This window comes from Oncorhynchus mykiss, chromosome 23 (assembly GCF_013265735.2).
Source record: "Oncorhynchus mykiss isolate Arlee chromosome 23, USDA_OmykA_1.1, whole genome shotgun sequence".
Classification (NCBI taxonomy): Eukaryota; Metazoa; Chordata; class Actinopteri; order Salmoniformes; family Salmonidae; genus Oncorhynchus; species Oncorhynchus mykiss.
In genome coordinates this window covers 21,911,792-21,917,791 of record NC_048587.1, presented here as the reverse complement: position 1 = coordinate 21,917,791, position 6,000 = coordinate 21,911,792, and positions in this window count along the sequence as shown.

Below are 6,000 nucleotides of genomic sequence, written 5' to 3'. Positions count from 1 at the left end.
TTGCAAGCGCCTACTTTTTTCCTCCAAACATAACGACGGTCATTATGGCCAAACAGTTTAATTTTTGTTTCATCAGACCAGAGGACATTTCTCCAAAAATTACAATCTTTGTCCCCATGTGCAGTTGCAAACGATAGTCTGGCTTTTCTATGGCGGTTTTGGAGCAGTGGTTTCTTCCTTGCTGTGCGGCCTTTCAGGTTATGTTGATATAGGACCCGTTTTACTGTGGATATAAATACTTGTACCTGTTTCCTCCAGCATCTTCACAAGGTCCTTTGCTGTTGTTCTGGGATTGATTTGCACTTTTCGCACCAAAGTACGTTCGTCTCTAGGAGACAGAATGCATCTCCTTCCTGAGCGGTATGACGTGTGTGTGGTCCTGTGGTGTTTGTACTTGCGTACTATTGTTTGTACAGATGAACGTGGTACCTTGAGGTGTTTGTAAATTTCTCCCAAGTATGAATCAGACTTGTGGAGGTCTACAATTTTTTTCTGAGTTCTAAAGTCATGACATAATTTTTGGGAATATTCCAAGCTGTTTTAATGCAGAGTCAATTTAGTGTATGTAAACTTCTGACCCACTGGAATTGTAATACAGTGAATTATAAGTGAAATAATCTGTCTGTAAACAATTACTTGTGTCGTGCACAAAGTAGATGTCCTTACCAACTTGCCAAAACTGTAGTTTGTTAACAAGAAATTTGTGGAGTGGTTAAAAAATGAGTTTTAATGACTCCAACATAAGTGTATGTAAACTTTCGACTTCAAGTGTACAAAGGTGTACAGAAGCCCATTATCAGCAACCATCACTCCTGTGTTCCAATGGCACGTTGTGTTAGCTAATCCAAGTTTATCATTTTAAAAGGCTAATTGATCATTAGAAAATCCTTTTGCAATTATGTTAGCACAGCTGAATACTGTTGAATACTGAATACAGCTGAAGACCTTTCTTCTGAAACTCGTCAGTCTATTCTTGTTCTGAGAAATGAAGGCTATTCCATGCGAGAAATTGCCAAGAAACTTAACATCTCGTACAGCGCTGTGTATTACTCCCTTCACAGAACAGTGCAAACTGTCTCTATCCAGAATAGAAAGAAGAGTGGGAGGTCCCGGTGCACAACTGAGCAAGAGGACATGTACATTACAGTGTCTAGTTTAAGAAACAGACACCTCATAAGTACGCAACTGGCAGCTTCATTAAATAGTACCCGCAAAACACCAGTCTCAACGTCAACAGTGAAGAGGCTACTCCGGTATGGCGGCCTTCTAGGCTGAGTTCCTCTGTCCAGTGTCTGTGTTCTGTTGCCCATCTTAATCTTTTCTTTTTATTGTCTGAGATATGTATTTTTCTTTGCAACCCTGCCTAGAAGGTCAACATCCCGGAGTCGCCTCTTCACTGTTGACGTTGAGACTGGTGTTTTTTGGGTATTATTTAGCAAGCTAGCTATTGTGAGACATCAACACAAGCAGACCAGAAACAGACACGTTTTTCTGAAAATTACGCTTTGCTTTTTGCTTGCTCTTTTGGTCCAGACAGCATCAGATACATACACTTGTGAATTGACGGAAAAGTATGAAAACACATAGATAATTATTTTACAATTGTAATTTTTTTATTGGAAACATTTAGGTAATACACGCCACTGTCTCAGACTATAGCAGAGGGATATTTATGAGACTCCGATCTGATATATCTTCCTAGAAGCCACACATTCACACATACACACACATACACAGACCTGGGAGACAAACTGGAAAATTGAAAGATAGTGGCGGCACTGTTGACGCTGAGGGATGAGAAAGCAATAAAGCTGCACACACACACACACACGCACGCACGCACGCACACACACACACACACACACACACACACACACACACACACACACACACACACACACACACACACACACACACACACACACACACACACACACACACACACGCGCACACACACACACACACACACACACACACACACACACACACACACACACACACACACACACACACATACCACCCCCACCACATCAACTGAGGTGCACCCCTGATCTAATCAAAAAGTGACAACTGGGAGGGGGGGGGGGAGGGATAGCACAGAGCCAGGAAAGGGGAGATACACTGGTAATCAGTGAGAAGACAGTGTGTTTTAAGTGGCGTTTTAAATGTGTTTAATCCAGATGATAATTGCTGGTGATTGACGAGCCTGGGGGTGTGTGTGTGCATGTGATTGGGGAATCTTAACTGCATGCATGATCCAATGTTACAGTATTTTTTTATCCTTGGTCATTCTTACAGTTTCCAAACGACAAGGTGAGGAAGTGAGAGGAAAAGAGAGACCGAGAAAAAACAGGGGGGGGGGGGAATTCCCCTTCATATTATGGTCAGTTAGGTGCTTGTACATTTCCATACATATGTAAGATGTTAATTTGATCACCCTGTTGCAGGAGAACTTTCCAGGAAATGTAAAACTTGTAGTGTATTTTAGGTTTAAAAAGGCTTCAGAAGTTTGTTTCCACTTTACAATTTCAGGCTTGATTTCCCCTTACAAACAATGTATCAACCCCTACAAAGACGTCAATTAATTATAATACACATTATAATTAACATTTCCTTTTGCTACAGGATTATTTTCCTGCTGTAGCAACCTGACTCAAATTAAGATCCTGCATCTGTAGCCCCTAAGATGTTCTCTCTCTGTAATTGCTGTCCCCAGTCATAATAATGAGTATATTGTAGCTGAGCTGCGCTGGGTTGTATTGAGCTGTCTTCTATTGTAGCCTTGTACTGGTATAATGAAGACTAGCATTAGCTAATGCTAATCTTTCAATTAGCAGGTCATGGAGAATTTTGTGTGTGTGTGTGTGTGTGTGTGTGTGTGTGTGTGTGTGTGTGTGTGTGTGTGTGGTGTGTGTGTGTGTGTGTGTGTGTGTGTGTGTGTGTGTGTGTGTGTGTGTGTGTGTGTGTGTGTGTGTGTGTGTGTGTGTGTGTGTGGCTACTGGTGTATTTCTAAAGGTGCCAACCTGTCTCTGTTCTCCAAATATTTTCAATGAGCTTTCATGTGTCTTTACAGGAGTCAGAGACAGGTTTGAAGGATCAGTGCCTTATTCATGACTAAATGCTTCAAGTGACAGGCATAGACAGATAATTTGAGTTTGAGACATAATGCAGAGATTATTTTGACTTCAAAACATTAAGGAATGAAGTACAGTCGAATCCTGATAAGTGCCCATTGGATACATTCGAACTCGATTTAAGTGCAGTTCCCCAAGAAAAACATACTTTCTTATTTGCTCCAGCTTTCTGAATGCTCTGGTTTAGTGCACACTGACTGGACTTTAGCAGGGTCTTGCTGTGTACAGTTAATAATGAGAGACACAGACAGCAGGTGAGAGAAATTTGGCTTGTCATCTAAAACACTCTCAAACTTCTACAGATGCGCAATCGAGAGCATCCTGTCGGGGATGTATCAAACACTCTCAAACATTTACAGATGCGCCTGCGAGAGCATCCTGTCGGGGATTGCCTGGTATGGCAATTGCACCGCCATCAACCGCAAGGCTCTCCAGAGGGTAGTGCGGTCTGCACAACGCATCACAGGGGGCAAACTACCTTTCCTCCAGGACACCTACAGCATCCGATGTCACAGGAATGCCAAAAAGATCATCAAGGACAACAACCACCTGAGCCACTGCCTGTTCACCCCGCTATCATCCAGAAGGCGAGGTCAGTACAGGTGCATCGAAGATGTGACCGAGAGATGGAAAAACAGCATCTATATCAAGGCCATCAGACTGTTAAACAGCCATCACTAACATAGAGAGGCTGCTGCCAACATACAGACTCAAATCTTTGGCCGCGTAAATAAACTTACTTAAAACTTCTTGTGGCTAGGGGTTCCGCTAGCGGCACCCCTCGACAACATTCTGCTGAAAAGGCAGTGCGCGAAATTCAAACATATTATTTAGAAATATGTAACTTTCACATATTAACAAGTGCAATACACCAAATGAAAGATAAACTTCTTGTTAATCTAACCATCATGTCCGATTTCAAAAAGGCTTTACAGCGAAAGCACAACATATGTGCATATATGTTAGGTCAGAGCCAAGTCACAAAAACACACACAGCCATTTTTCCAGCCAAAGATAGGAGTCACAAAAAACAGAAATATAAATAAAATGAATCACTATCCTTTGATGATCTTCATCAGACGAAACTCATAGGACATCATGTTACACAATACATGTATGTTTTGTTCGATAAAGTGCATATTTATATCCAAAAATCTCAGTTTACATTGGCACATTACGTTCAGTAATGTTTTGCTTCCAAAACATCCGGTGATTTTGCAGAGAGCCACATCAATTTAACAAAATACTCATAATAAACATTGATAAAAGCTACAAGTGTTCTTCACAGAATTAAAGATAGACTTCTCCTTAATGCAACCGCTGTGTCATATTTCAAAAAACGTTTATGGAAAAAGCACACCATGCAATAATCTGAGTACGGTGCTCAGAGACCAAACCAGCCAAAGAAATATCCGCCATGTTGTGGAGTCAACATTAGTCAGAAATAGCATTATAAATATTTACTTACCTTTGATGATCTTCATCAGAATGCACTCCCAGGAATCCCAGTTCCACAATAAATGTTTGATTTGTTCGATAAAGTTCATCATTTATGTCAAAATTCCTCCTTATTGTTAGCGCGTTCAGCCCAGTAATCCATCTTCATGAGGCGCGAGCACTAGGTCCAGACGAAAAGTCAAAGTTCCGTTACAGTCCGTAGAAACATGTCAAACGATGTATAGAATCAATCTTTAGGATCTTTTTAACATTAATCTTCAATAATGTTCCAACCGGAGAATTCCTTTGTCTATAGAAAAGCTACCTCTCACGTGAACGAGCATCACGAGCTTGTGGCACTCTGCCAGACCACTGACTCAAGAGCCCTTATGAGTCCCTCCTTCACAGTAGAAGCCTCAAACAAGTTTCTAAAGACTGTTGACATCTAGTGGAAGCCTTAGGAAGTGCAATTTGACCCCATAGACACTGTGTTTTTGATAGGCCAAGCTTTGAAAAACTACAAACCTCAGATTTCCCAGTTCCTGGTTGGATTTTTCTCAGGTTTTCGCCTGCCTTATGAAATCTGTTATACTCACAGACATCATTCAAACAGTTTTAGAAACTTCAGCGTGTTTTCTATCCAAATCTACTAATAATATGCATATATTAGCAACTAGGACTGAGTAGCAGGCAGTTTACTCTGGGCACGCTTTTCATCCAAACGTGGAAATGCTTACTCCCCTATCCCAAACAGGGAGGTATCACTAGTCACTTTAAATAACGCCACTTTAATCATGTTTACATATCCTACATTACTCATCTCATGTATATATGTATAAATTATGTGGATATATTGAAGCAACATCTCAAGACATCAGTCAGGAAGTTAAAGCTTGGTCACAAATGGGTCTTCCAAATGGACAATGAACCCAAGCATACTTCCAAAGTTGTGGCAAAATGGCTTAAGGACAACAAAGTCAAGGTTTTGGAGTGGCCATGGCAAAGCCCTGACCTCAATCCAATAGAACATTTTTGGGCAGAACTGAAAAAACGTGTGTGAGCAAGGAGGCCTACAAACCTGGCTCAGTTACACCAGCTCTGTCAGGAGGAATGGGCTAAAATTCACCCAATTTATTGTGGGAAGCTTTTGGAAGGCTACCCGAAACGTTTGACCCAAGTTAACAATTTAAAGGCAATGCTACCTAATACTAATTGAGTGTATGTAAACTTCTGACCCACTGGGAATGTGATGAAAGAAATAAAAGCTGAAATAAATCATTCTCTCTATTATTAGTCTGACATTTCATGTTCTTAAAATAAAGTGGGGATCCTAACTGACCTGAGACAGGGAATCCTTCCTGGGATTAAATGTCAGGAATTTTGAAAAACTGAGTTTAAATGTATTTGGCTAAGGTTTATGTAATCTTCC